The sequence below is a fragment of the Scyliorhinus torazame genome, chromosome 6, assembly GCF_047496885.1.
Source record: "Scyliorhinus torazame isolate Kashiwa2021f chromosome 6, sScyTor2.1, whole genome shotgun sequence".
Lineage (NCBI taxonomy): Eukaryota > Metazoa > Chordata > Chondrichthyes > Carcharhiniformes > Scyliorhinidae > Scyliorhinus > Scyliorhinus torazame.
The window spans coordinates 308,494,241-308,517,133 of record NC_092712.1 but is presented as its reverse complement, the minus strand read 5'-3'; the positions used below and the strand labels follow the sequence as shown (position 1 = coordinate 308,517,133).

At 52.9% G+C, this 22,893-nt stretch overlaps 1 long non-coding RNA gene across 3 annotated transcripts in view; it reads right to left on the bottom strand.

The window, feature by feature from the left end:
• Positions 1-22,893, bottom strand: part of LOC140425577 (uncharacterized) — an 81,616-nt gene that overhangs the window by 5,173 nt on the left and 53,550 nt on the right. Inside the window, exons 4-5 of one of the 3 annotated variants that reach the window (XR_011947898.1) lie at positions 9,621-9,758; positions 6,426-6,501 (exon numbers count right to left, since the gene is read on the bottom strand). The exons of 1 other annotated variant lie outside the window; for it this stretch is intronic. This is a non-coding gene — a long non-coding RNA (uncharacterized lncRNA). The remainder of the gene's footprint in view (positions 1-6,425; positions 6,502-9,620; positions 9,759-22,893) is intronic. One more of the 3 variants, XR_011947899.1, reaches the window with a different exon arrangement.

The window sequence follows — 22,893 nt, the reverse complement described above, 5'->3', positions numbered from 1 at the left end:
CAATCAACACTTAACCGCTATGTAAAATAATGTAAATGTAAGTAATTTGTCTGAAATTGGTGTACTTGCAGCATCAGCAAAAAGTGGTGAAGCAGAAAGAACTGTCACAGGAAAGTCAATTAAATAAAAGGGTCAAGCCAAATGACTTCGACGAAGATGATGCAGGGATTTAATCAGTTCTCAGAGTAGGGAGCATGTACCATTTTAAACAATCAGTGAATGATCCATCTTGTCCTCCTCCTGAGGTTCCCCCAGCATCACCATTATCCAACCAATTTGATTCACTCATCGCGATATCAAGAAATGATTTGCATTTTTATAGCGTCTATTATGACCCCAGGGTGCCCCGAGACACCCCATAATCAATGAAAAACATTTGAAGTGTTGTCACTGTTGCGATGTAAGAAATGCAGCAGCCAATTTGCGCACAGCAAGCTTCCTCACTCAGAAATGTGACAGTGAGCTGCTGGTCTGTTTTTTGTGATCTTGACTGAGGAATGAACATGAATCAGGGCGCTGGGGAGAACTTCCCCGCTCTCCTACGAAGGTGTGCCACAAAGACTTTTACATCTATCAGAGCAGATGGTGCCTCAGTTTAACATTACCTTCGCGAGACACTGGCGGGATTCTTCGTTGCCAGACGACAAAATTGTGTTCGGCGTTCGGGCGGAGAATGGACTCCGATGCCGAAATCGGGACCGGCGCCCGTGCCGGTATGACTCCGGTCCGCCATGCTCCACCCCCTCCAAAATGGCATCACCGTGATGCGCGCAGCATGTCATTTCAGCGCCATCGGCTGGCCCGCCTGCAATGCTCCACCCCGATAGCCCGAGTTCCCGACCGTACGGGACACATGTGGTCTGAGCCGGCGTGTCCAGCGCCGCCACACTCCACCGGGATCCGTGCCGCTGGCTGGGGGGGGGGGGGCGTCTGCTAGGGCTGGGGGGACTGGTGGGAATGGCCAGGGATGTTCAGGGGGTGAGCTGGGGGTCGCGGTTTGCGGGTTCGGTTACGCGCACGCCCGGCGCCATGTTGTACGCCGCGACCAGTGAAAGTCGGCAGCCCGTGCGCTTGCGCGGCCCGGGATCTGGCCATTCTCCGGCCGTTTTATGCGTGACCTGGGGACGTTTCACATGGCGCCAGTGCTAGCCCCTCACCGGTACCGGAATAGTCGAGGGGTTCGCGTCAATTCGCCAGTCGTGAAACACCACTGGTCCCACGCCGGCATCAGCACCTAGCCACAGAAACGGAGAACTCCGCTCACCACCTCAAACACTGCAGCTCTCCTGCTATACAGAGTCTAAAGCTAGGCCGCAGGCGCAAATGTCCACGTGGGCGCAAAGTCCCGCGAGAGTCAAATAACGAGAATCTCGCTGGCGCAACCTGCTTTCACATCCCCCTGCCCCCCTCCGGCATAATGAGGTTATGGCCCAGAAAGGTCTGGGACCTCATTTAAATGAATTATAATAACATTAAAGGGCTTTCCCGCTGTATCGTCCCATCTCCCCCCCACATAGGGATCTCCTCCCTCAGGACTAGCATTTCTTGTCCATCCCGAAATGTCCTTCAGCACCGTATTTGTCGGGCTGGTCCAGTGCAGTTCAATGCCAATGCCTATCGCCAGGCTTTGCTTGGCTTTACGTTTTGAAGTCAGCAGCCAGCGGCAGTCGTACCAGCGGGGGAGGGTCCACAACATTGAGCAGGCGGTTGTATCAAAGTTGTACGGACACATATTGGTCCGTATTTATCGTAACTCAGTCAAACAGTGACAGCGGATGGGATTTTCCACCCTGCCGTGGAGGTATCCACCGCCCGGGGGATGAGGCAGGCCAGCCAAAGGTCCATTGACTTTCGATGGGGCTGGAAGATCCTGGCCTTGGGTGGGGCTGGAAAACCACAGGCCGCATAACTCCAAATGCTACAGTGTAATTCCAGCCTAAAACCTCTCTGGCTCTGAATTTATTCCACCTGCTTCCCAACTGGAATTCTAGCCTTTATTTTTCGGATTCACCCAGGATTACAGATATCTCCAGGACATCCAGTGCTCCACGAGCCACCTGTTCTCACCGCATCCTGAGATCCACACCCGCAGCCAGTGCTTCCGCATGATTCTAACCTCTTCGGCAGCATTGATCACTCTATCTTGGACTAGGCCTCGTCCACAGCTCGATTTCATCCTTCGTCTCACCTGATCCCTGCCTCTGTAGTGCTTGTGTCGAACCTGTTACAGCGCTAACATTTCCCAGTTCTGATGGAACAGTGGTTAGCACTGCTGCCTCACAGCGCCAGTGACCTGGGTTCAATTCCAGCCTCGGGTGACTGTGTGGAGTCCGCACTTTCTCCCCGTGTCTGTGTGGGTTTCCTCCGGGTGCTCCTGTTTCCTCCCACAATCCAACAATGTGCAGGTTAGGCAAATGGGCCATGCTAAATTGTCCCTTAGTGTCCAGGGATGTACAGGTGAGGTGGGATTATGGGGATAGGACGGGGGAGTGGGCCTAGGTGGGGTGCTCATTCAGAAGATCAGTGCAGACTTGATGGGCCGAATGGTCTCCCTCTGCATTGTAGGGATTCCATGATTCTGTGATCAAAGGAAACAGACCTGCAAGGTTAACTCCCTCCCCCCACAGATGCTGTCTGACCTGCCGAGCATTCGCAGTGCTTTGAATCAACAGAAGATGAGGAAGACCACAAGATGGAGGACTGTGTACCGGGAGACCAGAGAGAGGCTGGTGCATCAAGCTCTCATTGCCAAACTCTTACTGAGAGCGAGTCCCAGGGGTGCTTCCATGGGACATTGGCATCACTGGCTGGGCCTGCTTTGGTTGCCCATCTTAATTGGCCTTGAGAAGGTGGTGGTGAGCCATGTTCCTGCACCGCTGCAGTCCATGTGTAGCGGCACCCACAGTGCTGTTAGGAAGGGAGTCCCAGGGGTTTGACCCCGCGACTGAGGAGAAACAGCGATCTACTTCCAAGTCAGGATGGTGTGCCAGATCTTGCAATTGGTGATATTTCCATGCGCCTGCTGCCCATGTTCTTCTAGTTGGTGGAGCTCATGTGTTTGGAAGGAGCCGTGGTTCCTGTGATTACGTCTGCTCTCTTGCCTCTCTGAGTTGCTGCACATTTGCTGTTTCAGCCCTGTCATCTCACAAACTCGTTATATATTTGATAACTGTCAAATGGCAAGATAAGGTGTCGCTGCGGATTCTAGATTATAGTTTGATTTTGTCCTAACCTTTCTTTGTGCAGTTAAATGCAACTCCAAACGAGCAGAGCAGTTTGATGTAAAACCCAATTATCTGAGAATGTTCTAATCAGGAGTGCGTTTGTGCAGTCGGCAGTTGTTGGTATTTGCTGGGGGTGTTTCTTAACTTGCTTTTTTAAACAGGGAGGGTCACCTACAGTGTCAAGAACTGAGTGCTGCTGCTTTTGGACCTTGTGATCAAGTCACTGTTCTATTTATACAGTCAGGCAAGTGGCTGGCTTCATTTTCAGTGACGGTTCCTGGTGCCAGTGTAATTGATGCAGACAGGACTCCACACGCACACAGCAAAATCCCACAGAGCCGCTTTTTGTCCACCAGCCTACGGCCTCTGGTCTGATTTTGTTTCTCTATTTGAAGAAAGAAATACAAATGCTGATAACAGTCCAAAGGTGTGCGGGGTAGGTGGATTGGCCGTGCTAAATTGCCCCTTAGTGTCCCAAGATGAGCAGGTTAGGTGGGTTGGCCATGCTAAATTGCACTTAGTGTCCAAAACGATTGGGTGGGGTTACTGGGTTTCGGGGATGGGGTGGAGGTGTGGGTTTAGGTAGGATGCACTTTCTAAGGGCCGGTGCAGACTCGATGGGCTGAATGGCCTCCTTCTGCACTGTAAATTCTAAATTCTATGATAAGGGGATAGGATGGGGGAGTGGGCATAGGGAAGGGGAGGGTGCTCTTTCGGATGGTCGGTGTATATTCGATGGACTGAATGGCCGCCTTCTGCACTATAGGGTTCTATGAACTTGAAAAATGTACCTTTTTCGTGAAGGTGTTTGGACTGTTCACTCGGCCAGTCCATTTGGTGCAGTTCCTACACCAACTGGAAGGCAAAAAGACCCAATTGCCCCATTGCATGATGATTGACTGAGAGTCAAACAACCACTTTTTCCACATTTTCGATATTTTCATATCTGGTGAAGACAATTACATCAAATATATTTTTTAACGTCTGGGTGACTTTTACCAGGGTCGCACACAGCAGTATCCTGAAGATTGATCCTCAATTCCTGGACAGTCCAAACCATTCCTGGAGGGCTCACAACGCTATTGGTTGTAAAGCACTTTGGGATGTCCTGAGGTCATGAAAGGCACTATATGAATGCAAATCTTTACTTCACCGCGTGTTGCTTCCACCATGTTGGTGAGTATTGGCATGCCTGCACTGGCTTTTAAAGAAAGAGAGGCTTGCATTTGTACAGCGCCTTTCATGACCACCAGACATCTCAAAGGACTTTGAAGCCAATGAGGCTCCTTTAGAAGCGTAGTCGCCGTTGGAATGTAGGAAGCGGAGCATCCAATCTGTACACAGAAAGCTCCCGCAAAGTGGGAATGAACGGGTAATCTGTTTTTGTGATGCTAATTGAGGGATGAATAATGGCCAGGACACCGGGTCGGGGTGGGACGGGGGGGGGTGGGGTGGGGTGGGGGGGGGGCGGGGGGGGGGACGGGCGGGGGGGATGACTCCCCTGCACTTCTTTGAAAGAGAGAGTATTGAGTATATTCCTACATCCATCCGAGAGGGCAGACAGGTCCCCGGTTTAACAACTCATCCAAAAAACGGCGTGTGTGACAGTGCAGCACTCCCTTAGTACTGACCCCCTGACAGGGCAGCACTCCCTCAGTACTGACCCTCTGGCAGTGCGGCACTCCCTCAGTACTGACCCTCCGACAGTGCAGCACTCCCTCAGTACTGACCCTCTGACGGTGCGGCACTCCCTCAGTTCTGACCCTCTGACAGTGCAGCACTCCCTCAGTACTGACCCTCTGACAGTGCAGCACTCCCTCAGTACTGACCCTCTGACAGTGCAGCACTCCCTCAGTACTGACCCTCTGGCAGTGCGGCACTCCCTCAGTACTGACCCTCTGACAGTGCGGCACTCCCTCAGTACTGACCCTCTGACAGTGCGGCACTCCCTCAGTACTGACCCTCTGACAGTGCGGCACTCCCTCAGTACTGACCCTCTGACAGTGCAGCACTCCCTCAGTACTGACCCTCTGACAGTGCAGCACTCCCTCAGCACTGACCCTCTGACAGTGCAGCACTCCCTCAGCGCTGACCCTCTGACAGTGCAGCACTCCCTCAGTACTGACCCTCTGACAGTGCAGCACTCCCTCAGTACTGACCCTCTGACAGTGCAGCACTCCCTCAGCACTGACCCTCTGACGGTGCGGCACTCCCTCAGTACTGACCCTCTGACAGTGCAGCACTCCCTCAGTACTGACCCTCTGGCAGTGCGGCACTCCCTCAGTACTGACCCTCTGACAGTGCAGCACTCCCTCAGTACTGACCCTCTGACAGTGCAGCACTCCCTCAGTACTGACCCTCTGACGGTGCGGCACTCCCTCAGTACTGACCCTCTGACAGTGCGGCACTCCCTCAGTACTGACCCTCTGACAGTGCAGCACTCCCTCAGTACTGACCCTCTGACAGTGCGGCACTCCCTCAGTACTGACCCTCTGACAGTGCAGCACTCCCTCAGCACTGACCCTCTGACAGTGCAGCACTCCCTCAGCACTGACCCTCTGACAGTGCAGCACTCCCTCAGTACTGACCCTCTGACAGTGCAGCACTCCCTCAGTACTGACCCTCTGACAGTGCAGCACTCCCTCAGTACTGACCCTCTGACAGTGCAGCACTCCCTCAGTACTACACTAGAGTGTCAGCCTCGAATTTCTGCACTGAAACAAACTTTTGACTTCAGACGGGTGCTTGAGAAGAAAATGTTGGTGTCGCTGCTCAATGACGGCAGCCATTTTCTGCTTTAGCTTTCCGTAAGCCAGTCAGATCCGGTTTTAAAATGATTGTAAAAACAAATCCTCTCTGCTTTCTGGTCACCTCGGATCAATTTTATTCTGATGCAGCTGCCTGAAGCTGGAGACAGTAGTGCCAGCATTTCCAAATACAATGCAGTTTCCAACGGTAAGACGTAACAACCCTCCACTGGCAAGTTTTCCCCGTTGATGTCACGTCCTGTGGGATAAAGGATTTCCACCCCCCTTCCCTTAAACCAACCGAAATAGAATTGAATGCTCAGGCTAATCATAGCTCCTTGCAACCATTTCCAAAGGCTCCTATTTGGAAACATCTTATTTAAGGGAGCAATCTTCAGCACACTGGATTTTGGCTCTATGAATGCAGACAGGCCTAAGGGAAGGGACGATGTACCTGCACAGATTTCAGGATTTCCTTGTTCGTTGTCGGAGCTGTTGCCCGTGTTCAGAGAGGTCTGCAGAAAATGGAGCTGATGACCGATAACACATGTTAGAAAAAAGACCGGAAAAATGTACCATCATCTCATGGCAAAAAACAATTTTTCTGATCAATCCAGTTGCTGTCTAACCTCCGCCGCTTAATGCCTTGTGCTAAAACGGTCCCTGCTGTGATACATTCCACAGTAAATGTGCAGCATCTTTTGCGGTTCGGGACAATGGACTCACATTGAGAGTTTCCGATGGGGTGTTGAATTAGAATGACATTTGTCCTCTTTTGCACGGCGGAAGGTTGTAGCGCAATTGGAAGTTTCTCCCGCATCTGTGAGCTTGAAGCATTGACGGTGTTGAACTAAAGGGGGACCTCTCACCTTTGATTGCAGAGAGTTTTACAGTAAAAGAGAGCCCTGTGGTTATCGTAATGTAACCTTGTCGTAAAGTAGTGCTTAGAAATGACTACAGGGAGGAAAACCAGTGATTTTCTCACTATGTGGGGGAGGGGGGGGAGGGGTGAAGAGGCTGTAATATATGCCACACATACATTCCTTCCTGATTGCTAATTATGTGCTCTTGAAGGATGGCTTCTGTAAAGTATGTATATTTTTACTGCCTCCCTTCCCCTGTCCCCCCCGACAACAATCTTAATCGTGGCACAGGTGTTGTCTTGCAATCATTCCGTGATCGCCCTCGTCTCGGAACAAGGGTGTGAACTAACGGTCCGTTTTAGAGGAATACGGCAATCTTTAAATGGACCATACGCAATGCAACAAACAACAGGCTGTGCACAACCAACACGGCCTTTAAGATGTACGCTTGAACCAGCCAAGGAGCGGTCAGGTTGCTGGAGGGTGTGGTAGGATGGGGAGGAGGAGAGCTTGGATTTAGTTTGAGTCCTTTTGTCCATCCACCAATGGCAGTTCCTCCCCTTGACCAAAGAGGCAATGCAATGGTCCATCTATCTCTACTTTTTTATGGCGCGAGGTAATACAACGAGGCAAAGTTAAATCACAACGGTGACTTACTGACAATAATTTATTGGCACTTTATTTTTTAAAAAAAATTTAGAGTACCCAATTCATTTTTTCCAATTAAGGGGCAATTTAGCGTGGCCAATCCACCTACCCTGCACATCTTTGGGCTGTGGGGGCGAAACCCACGTAGACACGGGGAGAATGTGCAAACTCCACACGGACAGTGACCCAGAGCCGGAATCGAACCTGGGACCTCGGCGCCGTGAGGCAGCGGTGCTTACCACTGCACCACCGTGCTGCCCCTTTATTGGCACTTTATGGCTGGAATCCTCTGGCGATTGGGATTCCCTGTTCCCGCTGGCAGTACACCATCACCCGTGCATTTCCTGGTGTCCTGGGATGGCTTGGTTGAGAAATCCCACTGACAAGCCGCGGGAGTAGAGAATCCCGCTGCCGGGGATTGGCACACCGCCGAGAAACATGCGTCGGGGGGGCCTGGAGAACCCAGCCCTATCTGGACAGGTCAACGCAACTCCAAGATAGGTCCAGTCCCACCGACTCCAAGGCTTACTTTGATGGGACATCCCTACCCGGGTCTGTGCCCTCGCACTCAATAGGCCCAGGTTCATGCGCTCTGTCCCCATAGGTTCCAGGTGGGTCACGTGGCCGATGAAGGATCGCCCCTTAAAGGGGCCATGCTATCACAGTAATGCCTGTTTATTGTGCATGGGTCGTTCGTCACGCTACGTGGTACAAACAATGTAGCTGGGAGCGAATGTTGCTCCCGGAAAATACACAAATGAAACGCATAGGCAGGATTTAATGGTTCCGCCACAATGTTTCTCCCGCAAACCCCCCCCCCCCCCCCCACAACTCCGGTGGATACGGCAGGCTGTATAAATCTCCATTCAGTCTGGCACAAACATAATGTCCCATCAGGCGGGACGGGCTGCAAAATCCTGACCTGTCTTGGTCCTGGTCTGAAATGATGGCTCGGAGGTCACGATCAGGGTCACACTGACCATGTTTGCTTCTGATATTTGGATAAATCAACTTGTGAACCCAACCCGATCCCGGTGGTGGAAATTTTGGGTACCTTGCGAGAGAATTCCCTCCTGGCTAAGGCTGCAAAGAGATCCAGCAGCACAGGATAGCGTTGGAAAAAACTGCGGACAATTATGCGCGTGGCTTATGGTCACCACACCGCTAAAACTAAGCAAGGAATGACTGGTGAAGTAAAAAGGCATTGGAAAATCCCAATTTCAGTGGACATTATTTTACAACGTTAAAAATGTACCCTAATTTTCAAAAGGTACCGTAATTTAAGTAAAAAAAAATAAATCATTTTTGATAATAAATCTTTATTGAATAATAATAATCTTTATTGTCACAAGTAGGCTTACATTAACACTGCAATGAAGATACTGTGAAAATCCCCTCGTCGCCACATTCCGGCGCCTGTTCGGGTACGCTGAGGGAGAATTCAGAATGTCCAATTCACCTAACAAGCACGTCTTTCGGGACTTGTGGGAGGAAACCGGAGCACCCGGAGGAAACCCACGCAGACACGGGGTGAACGTGCCGACTCCGCACGGGCAGTGACCCAAGCCGGGAATCGAACCCGGGACCCCGGCGCTGTGAAGCAAAAGTGCTAACCACTGTGCTACCGTGTTGCCCTCATATTTGACAAATCACAGGCATAGATTTGACCTTTTAACAGGTGTTTTGATATTTGTTGTAGGGTTTTATGTTAAAAAATGTTTAAATAAATCAATCCAGGGCAGCACGGTGGCGCAGTGGGTTAGCCCTGTTGCCTCTTGGCACCGAGGTCCCAGGTTCGATCCCGGCTCCAGGTCACTGTCCGCGTGGAGTTCGCACATTCTCCCTGTGTTTGCGTGGGTTTCGCCCCAACAACCCAAAGATGTGCAGTGTAGGTGGATTGAACACGCTAAAATTGCCCCTTAATTGGAAAAAGTGAATTGGGTACACTAAATTTATTTTTAAAAAAGAATAGATTCATCCATTTTTACTTTCAAAATAGTGTCAACCTTCTCTTTTAAGTGCTTGCAAATTAAGCAGAGATCTCTCTTTATGCCTGAAAATACAGGTTATAAAGTTTCAGAGTATAATTCATTTATTATTCATGGATGTCAAGGTCGGGTTTGAGCCATGTTCCTTACCTGACGTTTGAAGCTGCAGAACCCCAGGCAGAGATGCTGTTTGGCTCATCACACATTGGGATTTGTGCAGCATAGTGTCGTCACTATTGGTACTGCAAAACTTGGCAGCAGTGAAAACGGGAATTCAAACTGGCCATCCTGGTTGGATAAATTTTTGAACGTTTCATCACAGGAAATTAAAGCACAATTTATTTTCTCATTGCCCGCGTGGGTTTTGTCCCTCACAGCAGAATCATATTCTTGAAGAGTCGATGACTCTGGAATAGCTGGATTGCACGCGCAATGTTATGTGGATTGCAAGCCACTTGGTAATGGATGGAGCCAGTGACTAATACTTTTCTTGATGATGGGGTTATTCACAGAATGCAGCATCACACATGTCTGCTTTCTACCGACCAACACAACGTCCCAGCAGTCTCACTTTATAAGTGCTCGAGGTACTTGAATACTGCCCTTCGCCTGTGTAACTTATCAATATACTTAACATGGCATGATGCTTCCCTGGTCCATTTTGCTCTGATACCTTAGACAGTCAGACTGAAAACTTACTGTTTAGGCAGGAAGAACAGAATGGCCATTCTGCGCTGGAGGGATGAACAATTGATCCATTTTTTGGTGGTATTTGTGGACAAAATTGTGGGGCCGGTAAAAAGAATTTGGCACTCCTCTATTATTCCATAAGATGCTTAATATCTCAACTAAAGAATGGCTCCATTGACAATGTAGGTCTTGTGGTGCATTGAGGGTAGCGTCCTTGCCTCTGAGCGAGAATGTCCTGGTTCAAGTCCCACCCAAAGACTTGATGGCCAAGGAAGGGAACATTTTGTAATGCAGTCAAACATGTTGGGGGCGATTCTCCGAGCCCCGCGCTGGGCCAGAGAATCGCCGCAACTGCGCCGCGACGCCCTGACGCCGGTGCGCGATTCTCCGAGGTGCAGAGAATCAGCGCCATTTGCGCCGGCGCGGGCCGTCGATTCTTCAGCCCGGATGGCCCGAGCGACCACGCTGATACGACAGAGTCCTCCCGCCGCCGTACACCCCGCTGCCGGCGGGAACTCTGCGGGAATAGGGGGGGGGGCTCCGTCCCCGGGGGGGCCTCCGATGGGGTCTGGTCCCATGTTGAGTCGGGGCCGGCGGGCTATAGAAGTCCCCCGCGCATGCGCGGGTTGGCGCGGCGCCCATTTGGCGCTATGAAAGGAGGCTGGAGCGGCGTGAACTGCCCCAGCGCCGTGCTGGCCCCCTATGGGGGCCAGAATCGGTCGTCCCCTGGCCCGGTTCGCGCCGTCATGAAACGCGACGGCGTTCACGGTGGCGCGAACACTTGGGCTCCATATTGGAGAATCGCCCCCCCCACGTGTGTCGACCTGCAAATCCTTCCAACACACAGCAATGGCGACAGGTGGTAAGAGCTGGAGAGAAACCTGGTCAGCTATGTAACATTGGGACCTCTACATACGAACATATGAATTAGCAGCAGCAGGTCTGGAGTTTGCTGTGCCATTTGATGAGACCGTTCCAGACCACAGTGTGCAAGTAAAAGTGTGTGTTGCCACAGCAACGTGGGCACCCTCAGTGAAGTGTAAAATTCCACCATCTCTGACAATGCAGCATTCCTTTGGTATTACGCAGGGGTAGATCTTAAATTCACAAATGTCTGATCCAGCAGCAAGACAGCTAGCAGCTGAGGTCAGGTGTTTATGTTAAAAATATATTTTTTTAAAGAGGAGTTATTAAAATAATTTAATTTTGAAATCACCTCTTTACATTTCTCTTGTCCTCAGAGACCAGGCTCATTGGGAGGGTGCCTGGTATTTGTTGGCGATGGTGATGTGCCCACTGAATGTGCTCAATGATTCAGAGGGAAATAAAGCTCTTGGGCTAAATCTCACATTCCAGAAATCACATCTGTGAGTAAGTCAGTGCTCATCCTTCCCTTTTATCACTTTGAGTTTAAATATCATTGTGTTTCTTCATTAAAAAAGAAACTCGATGAATGAGTCAGAATTGACTTTGGCTATTACCACTGCGCTTTTTGATCTTTCAAAAGACAATGGAAGCCAATATGTAATTTTCCCCACAGTCAACTAAAGGGACAGTGTGCTGGTTTAGTGGAAGCATTATTAAGAATTAACTTGACATCTTTCCCATGCAATTACCTTGAAACGGTTTCTCCTTTTAAACAAAAGTAATTGTTAGCGTGAAGGCATTTTAAAATCTCCCCCTGGACTCTGCTTTACATCTCCGTGTCCTCACCCAAATAGAGTTAGGTAGGAGTGTGTCTAGTGCCTGTTGGTGATGTGCTCCGTTCATGACAGGTTGAGGGAGCGTACCATCTCTGAACCACCTACACTAGCTCTACCCAGCGGCAAGATCATAAGTAAAGCTTTTCCTGGCAGAGTGCTCTGCTGCCGGAAGAAGGGGGCAGGTTTAATCAGTTTTTGGCCATCTGGAGTTGGCCCACTGACTCCGCTCCCCAGCAGCGCCAACTGAACCAGCAGAATGTAGACGTGTCTGAGTTTGCAAACAGGTCCGGCTCGTAATTGTTTCTTCAGCAGAACCTCCAGTGCTGGAGGAAGAGGAGGAGGAGGAGGCGAGGAGGAGGATGCAAATCTGAGGGACGGTTGATGCTCATTTTGTGTCCCCTTTAGATCATGGATCATAGAATTTACAGTGCAGAAGGAGGCCATTCGGCCCATCGAGTCTGCACCGGCTCTTGGAAAGAGCACCCTACTTAAGCCCACGCCTCCACACTATCCCCATAACCCAGTAACCCCACCTAACCATTTTGCGGACACTAAGGGCAATTTATCATGGCCAATCCACCTAACCTGCACATCTTTGGACTGTGGGAGGAAACCGGAGCACCCGGAGGAAACCCACGCACACACGGGGAGAACGTGTAGACTCCGCACAGACAGTGACCCAAGCCAGGAATCGAACCTGGGACCCTGGAGCTGTGAAGCAACTGTGCTACCATGCTGCCCTATTGCAGACATAGGTCTGTTGCGTGGGCGCACTTGCTGTTCCAGAGTCTGCCCCCACTATGGGCTGAATCTTCGGACCCCGCTTACGTTGGGATCAAAAATACCAGCCGTGGCTGACGTGCAGTTGGTTTCCTGACCCCCTTTCCGCACATTGGCCGTTTTGACCAGGGTGGGTTTTGGACTGGCAGGGCAGCCCGTCCTCGCTCGAGGTGGCAACCCAAACACTGAGGCTCATTAAAGAACCTGGGAATTTCTGCTTTACTCCAGCAATGTAAGAGGCAGCCTAGGGGGCAGATCTACTGGCACTCCTTGTCTGGATGGGGATGTAGACACCCCTCACCCCCAAACCCCTGACGCCGCCCAGAAGTGCGATCTTTCGGTTGACAAGTTAAACTGAGGCCGCATATGCCTGCCCAGTTGGACATAAAAGATCCCACAGCATTCGATGAGGAGCAGGGGCTTTATCCCCAGTGACCCGGCCAATATTTATCCCTCGATCAACAGTACAAAAAGAGACTATCTGGTCATTATCACATTGTTCCTTGTGGGATCTTGCTGTGCGCAAAGTGGCTGCTGAGTTTCCTGCATTAACACTGCGACTACACTTCAAAAAGCGCGTCATTGGCTCGAAGGCGGGTTGGGGCGAGCAGTGGGCATGAAAGGTGCTATATAAATGCACCGGCAGCATCAGAGATACAAACAGGTGGGGCGGCATGTGGCGCAGTGGATAGCACTGGGACGGCGGCGCTGAGGACCCGGGTTCGAATCCCGGCCCTGGGTCACTGTCCGTCTGGAATTTGCACATTCTCCCCGTGTCTGCGTGGGTTTCGCCCCCACAACCCAAAGATGTGCTGGTTAGGTGGATTGGCCACACTAAATTGCCCCTTAATTGAGAAAAAAAAATAATTGGATACTCTAACTTTTAAAAAGAAGGTATAAACAGGTGATCTGAGCTGGGCACCAGGTTCCTGGGTGTTGGTAAAGATTTGTATAGGCCCCTCCCCACAAACCCATTGACCCTGTCTGAGTGAGTTGAATGCTCAGCAGACTGCCTGTGGCCAAACATAATTTGACAACCTCAGAAAACTAACCCCCGAGGTTGTCTTTATGCCTCTCCACAGACACTATTGTCCATACAATGTCAGAACTGTAGAAATGTACAGTTGCAGAAGAGGGCCGTGCAGCCCAGTATGCTGGCTCTTTTTAACTTTTTTTCTGTCGTTAACCTTTTCAGTTTTAGTAACTGTCCAACTCCCTTTGGAAAAGATGAATGGAATCAGCTTCTAGCACCTTTGCAGGTAAGTTTTGTTTCCCGTAGTCTTCGATGGGATGAGTGCAAGGCCAGCATTTATTGCCCATCCCCAATTGCCCTTGGCGAGGCCACTTTGAGAGGGCGGTTAAGAGTCAACAACATTGCTGTGGGTCTGGAGTCACATGCAGGCCAGACCAGGAAAGGATGGCAGATTTCCTTCCCTAAAGGACATTAAAGAGCCAGATTGTTTTTTACAACAATTGATTAGGAAGAGGCAGCATGGATTGCTAAACGGGACATGGCGTCTAACCAACTTGCTGGAGTTTTTTTGAGGAGGTGGCTCAAAGGGTCGATGAGGGTAGTGTTGTTTATGTGGTCTACGTGGACTTTCAGAAGACATTCAATACGGTGCCACACAACAGACTTGTGAGAAAGGTTGCATGTAGCTCATGGAATAACGCTTTGACAAAGGGTCACTTGGACTCGAAACGTTAGCTCTTTTAGAATATAGAACATACACTGCGGAAGGAGGCCATTCGGCCCATTGAGTCTGCACCGACGCACTTTCGTCTCACTTCCACCCTATCCCCGTAACCCAATAACCCCTCCAAACCTTTTTTGGACACTAAGGGCAATTTAGCATGGCCAATCCACCTAACACGCACGTCTTTGGACTGTGGGAGGAAACCGGAGCACCCGGAGGAAACCCACGCAGACACGCGGAGAAGGTGCAGACTCTGCACAGACAGTGACCCAGCGGGGAATCGAACCTGGGACCCTGGCACTGTGAAGTCCTAACCGCGCCCTCCCTGCCAGACCTGCTGAGATTTTCCAGCATTTTTTCTTTGGTTTCATGGAATAGTAATGTGGATACAAAATTGGCTGCATAATAATAAGTCAATAATTTCTAGGGGGCTAGAGGAAGGTTTGTAGTGGTGTTCCCCAGGAATTGGAATTGGGACCCTTGCTTTTTCTGATATATTTGAATGATCTTGATCTGTTGTGCAGGGAACAGTTTCAATGTTTGTGGATGATAAACAACTTGGAAGTATTGTAAATTGAAGAGGACAGTGCAGAACTTCAAAAGGACATAGAGAGGTTAGTGGGGTGGGCAGATAGGTGGCAGATGAAGTTCAATGCTAAGTGTGAGGTGATGCATTTTGGTAGAAAGAACATGGAGAGACAATATAAAATAAGGGGTAAAAATCTTAAAGGGATGCAGGAGCAGAGGGACCTGGGTGTATATGTGCATAGATCATTGAAGGTGGCAGAACAACATATCGGGCGGGATTCTTCGTCCAGCGACGCCGGAATCGTGAAACTCAATTGGGCAGAGAATTGCACGTGAGTCAGAAATTATGGCCAGCGCGGGGTGCCCGACAGAATGCCATGCTCCGGTGTCTCGACAACGGTGTCAATGCATTGTACTCTGCACATATAGTAAACGTCATTGGTATATCATTAACGGGCTCGACCCGGTATCCTCTGGGGCTTCAGCGATGCTCCGCCTCCACCAGAAAGAATTACCGACGGCGAGTTTCACTTGTGGGTTTAAAAATCAGGAAACAGGCGGCGTGGCTGCTGAGGGAGAGGAGGTAGGACATGTTCCCAGAGGCACAACCGCGGCCTGCCGATCCTGCCGTATGTATGCACCCCACCCCACCCCAACCCTCCTTCCACCCCACCAACGCCCCTCAATCCCCCTGCCCACACCCGGATGCCACCCACCAGTTGGGCATCACAGGGCCACACAAGGGAAACGCTCAGAGTAGCCCCTACAAGCAGGACGAGGAACGGGGGCCACAGAATGTACCGCTGGCATGGGTAGTGCCAGCCAGCGATACCACTGCTTGAAACGTCGGGTGCTGGGCCAGAGGGCCCCGTGGTGCCAGGCACTGACGGGGCCAGGGGTGCAGTGCAGAGGTCAGAGTGCCAGGGGAACAGCCGGGGTGGGTTTGGGGATGGGAGAGGAGGTGAGGGTGGGAGAGGGACATGCAGGGACAGCGGCTGCAATGCAGCCCGGGGTCACTTTGTAGCCCGTTGGACCTGGTTGTGCATGCGCGTACGCACCATGCTAACATGTCTGCATTTCACACCCTGCAGACAATGGACTTCGGAATTTAGCCAGAAATGGTGGCCTTCATGCTGGCCGCCGCAGCCCTGGGGGATGCACTGAGGCTGTACGAGCAGGAGCTGGTCAGGGAGGACCATACAGCAGCGGAGCCTGCCCGGGAAGAACAGGAGCCAGCCGGTGAGGATGGAGTGCCGGCCGCCCAACAGACCGGTGAGGAGATGGGAAGGAGGCGCCACATCGAACATCATGTGTACTGGCAGCGCCCGTTATTCGAGGACCTGCCGGACTGGGAATGCCGTTGAAGACTCTGGCTGAGTAGGGGGACCGTACGGCATATTTTTTTGAAATAAATTTAGGGTACCCAATTATTTTTCTTTTCTTCCCAATTAAGGGGCAATTTAGCGCGGCCAATCCACCGAACCAGCACATCTTTGGGTTGTGGGGGTGAAACCCACGCAGACATGGGGAGAATGTGCAAACTCCACACGGACAGTCACCCAGGGCCGGGATTCGAACCCGGGTCCTCAGTGCCGTAGTCCCAGTGCTAACCACTGCGCCGAGGTCTCAGGTTCGATTCCGGCTCTGGGTCACTGTCCATGTGGAGTTTGCACATTCTCCCCGTGTTTGCGTGGGTTTCGTCCCCACAATCCAAAGATGTGCAGGATAGGTGGTTGGCCACACTAAATTGCCCCTTAATTGGAAATAATGAATTGGGTACACTAAATTTTTTTTAAAAGGTGACGGTTGCCCTGCACCTTTTCGCCACGGGGTCCGTCCAGGTGCCGAGTGGGAACCTGTCCGGAGACCTCGGTGCACAGGTGCATCCGCACCATCACAGAGGCCCTGAATGCCCACTCGGCACAATATATCAGCTTCAATGTGGACCGAGTCCACCAGGATGCTCTGGGCAGTGGCGTACAACACCATCGCCAAGATGCCCCATGTCCAGCGGTGATCGACAGGACGCGCGTCCCCCTCTACCGGCACATGAGGGGGCTGCTCTTCACAAACCGAAAGGGGTTCCACTATCCTTTGTACTGTACCTGTCCAACTTAACTGGTGTCTAACTTTCTGGCTTTAGGGACCCTAATGCTACGTCTCAGTGGATCCCCAGGCGGTACAGCAAGGGTGGAGGTGGCCTGCTGCGCTTCCCGCCCTGTGAACTGGGTCCCCTTCGACGGCCGCCCTACTGAACGACCGGGCCTGGACGGGCCCGGCAGCCTCTCGAGTGTCCCAGACAGGACACTAGTTAGACCTCAGCTGGAATGTTGATACAGTTGTGGGCGCCACACCATAGGAAGGATGTGAACGCATTGGAGAGAGAGCAGGAGGTTTACAAGAATGGCTCCAGGAATGAGGAACTTCAGTTATTAGGATAGATTGGAGAGGTTGTTCTCCTTGGAGAGAGGGAGGCTATGAGGAGATTTGATTGGGACGTTCACGCCGTGAGGGGGCTGGACAGAGTAGATGGGGAGAAACTATTCCTACTCGTAAAAGGATCTTGAATGAGAAGTCTCAGATTTAAAGTGATTTGTACAAGAAGCAAATGTGACGTGAGAAAAAACGTTCACAGCTGTGCGAATATGTCTTTTTTTACAATTTGAAGTTGATGACAGTTCTATTAATATATAAATGATGAAGCATTTTCTATAACTTATGAAATATTCAGCGTATATTAAATGTATTGAGTCTTATTCTAGGGTCATGGGGCGAAATTCTCCCCCAACGGCGGGATGCCCGCCGACTGGCGCCAAAGCTGGCGCAAATCAGACGGGCATCGCGCCGGCAAAAAGGTGCGGAAGTCTCCGCATCTTTGGCGGCCTAGCCCCAACATTGAGGGGCTAGGCCGACGCCGGAGGGATTTCCGCCCCGCCAGCTGGCGGAAATGGCGTTTGTTGCCCCGCCAGCTGGCGCGGAAATGCGGCGCATGCGCGGGAGCGTCAGCGGCTGCTGTCAGTTTCCCAGCGCATGCGCGGGAGCGTCAGCGGCCGCTGTCAGTTTCCCGCGCATGCGCAGTGGGGAGAGTCACTTCCGCCTCCGCCATGGTGGAGACCGTGGCGGAGGCGGAAGGGAAAGAGTGCCCCCACGGCACAGGCCCGCCCGCGGATCGGTGGGCCCCGATCGCGGGCCAGGCCACCGTGGGGGCACCCCCCGGGGTCAGATCGCCCCGCGCCCCCCCCCAGGATCCCGGAGCCCGCCCACGCCGCCTGGTCCCGCCGGTAAATACCAGGTTTGATTTACGCCGGCGGGACAGGCAATTTCTGGGCGGGACTTCGGCCCATCCGGGCCGGAGAATCCAGCGGGGGGACCCGCCAACCGGCGCGGCCGGATTCCCGCCCCCGCCCAATCTCCGGGAGCGGAGACTTCGGCGGGGGCGGGGGTGGGATTCACGGCGGCCAACGGCCATTCTCCGACCCGGCGGGGGGTCGGAGAATGACGCCCCAGGTTAGTGAACAAGCCCAGTTTCAGCCTGGATGGAGGAGGGCCACTCGTGTCGCCCACTCACCAGCCGAGGCTGCCCATTACTGACCAAAGGCCTTTACACCTTCCCTGAAGTGTGGGGCTCTGAACTGTCCACAACACTCCGACTGAGACCCAATCAGAGATTTACGAAGTTCGACCACGACCTCTCTGCCGTTATTATTACCGCTGGCTTCTGGAATGCGGGTCTTGTAGCCATCAGCGACTCTGGAGTAAATTTGGACGATTTCTCACGGCCAATTGGAGAAGCAGTTGAAAAGCCAATGGGCATGATCGAATGACCTCGCCCGGTGACGCGGCAAGGCCGTTAAATCTTGCTGGACGTTTGAGACGCTCGGAGTGCATCGAGAAATCTAACGAGATCCCACGATCTCCATCTTACCCAGTGAGGACGAGATCCAGATTAACATATTCAAATGAGCCATTAGTGTCATTTAAATATGTCTGCGCCCGATTATCCCAAAGCCCGGGATCGACCTCGTCATGGCGCAATTTAGCACCGATGCACACAAAGGTGGACCAGGCGTAATGGCACCTGGGGAGGGGGGTGGGTTCTCCCAGGCTATTGCAGGCCCCCGAGTGGTCGGGCTCTGGGCAGCGTGGTAGCCTGGAACCTTGGCAGTGCCACTAGGACATCCATTGAACTGCCAGTGTGCCTACATGGCATGAACAGGACTGGCAGGAGCATTGCCAGCCAGGCAGTGCCAAGGCACCTGGGTGCCAGCAGAAGTGCCAGGGTGCCCGGGTGCCAGGTTGCCTGTGCCAGGGGTCAGGCCTGGGGGTTCCCTGCTCTTAAGGGATGGGGTGAGGGTGGGCTCAAGGACTCTGTAAAAGGCAAGTTGGGGAGGGCCGGAGGCCGCGGAGGGGTGGCTGAGGGGGTGGCGAGGTCAGGGTGGCATTTTGTCAGTACAGGAAGTGAAGTAAGTACATCCTCGGCAGGGTGTTCCTCACAGAGGCCCAAAATAAAAGCAAAGTCCCGGTTGATAGCGGGATTGTTCTGTGCACTGGGGGTGCCAAGAAACACCCCGCTACTCCCTCCCAAAACGGGACTCTCTTTTTGTTAAATCGCACCCGCTATGAATGCACTTTGCACTACAGGACACTTATAATGTAAAGGAGGTACGAATGAGCAGAAGAGTTAATTGGCTTTCTCAACTTTATTTACTATGACTGGTGCGTCAACTCCTCAGGATTACTGCGTTAACCCTTTAATGTGTCAAGATTTATTGTAATTAGTAAAACAAATATCCTGAAAGGAATTTGTGCATCAACATTCTAAACACTCAAACTGGATATTGCTTTGTTATTAACATTGCGGCCGGATTCTTACTGGTCTGCCGAGGTCTGTTTGATGGCAGGGCCTGTCAAAGGTTACATACAAGCATGGCAGTGCAGACGATTTGAACGTACAAGTGCCGGATTGTGGGCAGACTGGGAATGCTGCCTGGATCTTCCCGACAGGGGACAGTTCCCATTCTTAGGCCCATGGAGATGGCTTGTGGCTGGCTGGCTAAGTGGGGGCCCGCGGGTCCTCCCATATACAACCTCTCCCCCAAAAAGGAGCTGAAGGGATCAGTGGGCCCCAGCTGCGGCTGCAGGCCCGAGGCTCGGTATGCCTCACAGAGAGGGCTGCCTGCAGGAAAGCTGCAGGCCTCCCGATTGGGTTGGGCCAGCAGTCTTGTCTTGTGCCCGGCAGGAGCTGTTGGCGATGGGGTGGGGCCTTCTGGTGTCCCCACCCCTGACCCCAACCAGAACCCCAGGTGTCGACCAGCGATAAGGACGAGACCAACAATGACGGGACACCTCGGAGCTCGAGGTGGGGATGACACCGACTTCCTATTACTGCTGTCTCCAACACCCTCCACCATCCTAGAGACACTCACCTCGATTGGGCACTTTAGTGAAGAGGCTGCTGGGACACGATCGGGTGCGCACCACACACGTGCTGCGGTACATCAGGTGGAGGCAGGAACCCCTGAGGGTGCGGACAGTCGGAGGGCGGCCCGACTCTAGGGACTAGCTGCCGCATAGATGGGCTTCAGGCTTCTGGATCGGACAGTCCCATCTATTGTGGAGATGCAGTCGCAGAGCCAGGGACTACCTGAGGGGATGTCGGCAAGCATCCAGCACCTAAAGGTGCAGTTGGAGAAGTCCAAATGCATGTTGGAGCAGGAAGAAGTGTCGACAATGCATGCCAGCCAGGCCAACACCACACGGGTGGCGTCTGTGGTGGAGGCCTTGAGGGTCAGGTTGCCCAAGGCCTGGGGCAATCTGCGTAGGCGCTGGCCGAGGCCCAGGCCCAGGACAGGGCTGCCCTCTCACAGGCAACCATGTGCCAGAGCCCCCTGGACATTGCAGCGGCGCACCTGAGCATGGTCCGACGTGGCACAGACACAGAGGGAGTAGCCTATCACAGAGCGAGTTGGCCCAGTCACTGGCTGATGTGGCACAGACCCACAGGGTGGTGGCAGAGTCACAGCGTGATGTGGTGCAGTCCCAGGCAGAGATGGTGCACTCCTTATGCTCCTTGGCCGCGAGCATGCCGACCCTGGTCGAGACAACCGCGGGCCTCCAGGACTGGCAGCGCCCGTTGGCGGGAGGTTCTCAGGGCTTGGCTCGGCTCGCAACCCCACCTACGGAGTAGGCGTGGGGCCATCGGGCATCCTGAGGGAGGAGGAGGTGATGGGCCCCTTGCTGATGACTCCTGCAGGGGAGGTGCCGGAACACCGCAGCACCTCGGACACCACCCCCCCCCCCACCCCCCTGACCACATGGGCAGTGGGCAGAACAGGGCGGGACCATGCCACCTAGGACACCCGAGCAGCAGCCGGGCCCATCCAGGCCTCGGCGCCCCAGTAGACGGCTGCCAAAGGGGACCAATGTCACAGGGCGGGAATCACAGCAGGCCACCTCCACTCCTGATGTACCGTCTGTGGAACCGCATAGATGTAGCGTTGGGGCCCGTAAGGCCAGGAAAGTAGATACCAGTTAAGTTGGCAGGGTGCAGGGCACAGTTTAGCGATAAGGACTAGGGGCACAAATCTGTATATATCTGTTCACATTAAATACCTGTGCACAATGTTACAACCTGCCTCTGCTCTCTGTCGAAGGGTGTGAGGGGTGGGCTGGTCTGGTCTGCCCGCCGAGAGGGCCTGTGGGGGGGGAAGGGGGTGGAATGGGATTCAGACGTTGGTGAACGATGCAGAGCACCAGAGCTCATCGCAGAGCGGGTTGTCATCACCCTCCCATGGACCATACTCACTGTCAGTGCCAAACAGGGGCCTCACCCAGCAGTGTGGCAGGTACGTATCATGGAGGGGGTTGTAGTGGTGTGGTTTGTGGAAGTGGAATGCTGTGTCTGTGCCCCTGGCCAGTCCACCCCTAGACGGTGAACCTGGAGGCGATCAGGGTGTCCCGTAAGCATTGGCCTAGACACACATGTTGTGCGGCTTCTTGAGCCTGCCTGGGCTCCGTGTGCTGTCCATCCTCCCCCTCCCCACATCCTCCTCCCCAGCCCATCGTCCCTCTGCTGCGCGATGTTGTGGAGGACGCAGCAGGCCTCTATGATGTGGGTGACCCTCCCAGCACCATACTGTAGGGCACCTGAACCACATCTTCAGGATATTGAAGCACTGCTCGATCACGCCCCTGGTCGTGGCATGGGCGTCGTTGTGCTGCCCGGGCATCCTAGTGGGCTTAGTCCACATTTAAATGGGTGTATTGCGCTGACTGGGCATAAAGGGCCTCTGTGGTGGCACAGATGCACCTGTGCACCGAGCTCATCGAAGTTCCGGAAAGGTCCCCACTCGGCACCTGGATGGATCCCGTGGTGTAGAGGTTCAGGGCGACTGCCACCTTGACGGCCACTGGGAGCGGGTGTCCTTCTCCATTACCCCCCCCCCCCCCAGTGCCAAGTGTGCCATAATCTGGCAGATATGTCCCTCCTGGTCTGGCGCCTCCTCGCTGTCCTCGCCGTCCTCCTCCTCGTCCTTGGAGGCCGTTGGATATGGGGCAGCTCTGGTCAATTGTATGGAAATTGGTGCTAATTGGTTTCTCGCCATGCGACGGCAGATCCCGATTTCGCCTACAGGAGCGGGCTGGTTCAATCGCAAACGGTTTGGCGCCTGGCACGGTTCTCGTTTTCGGCTTCTCCCGCTATTCATCAACCTCGTTGCGCTCGATCGAGAGCGCAACGAGGCCATTGAATCATGACCTTGTGTTAGGTCCTGGGCCAGCAATGATTAATTGATAGTTGCTGGCCCAGGATGTCCCAAGGGGGGATAATTAACCCAAATACCATGATTTTCGGGTGGTTCTGATTTTCCATTCGATAGATGTGTCATCTCCTGAAATTTATATAGAACTGGAACAGGAATCGAGGGAACATCGACAACTCAGCCGCCTGCTGCTGCGAAGAACATTTCTGGACTTCAAACAAACATACAGTGATCAGTAAACGGTGCCTGAGGCAGGTTGATGCAC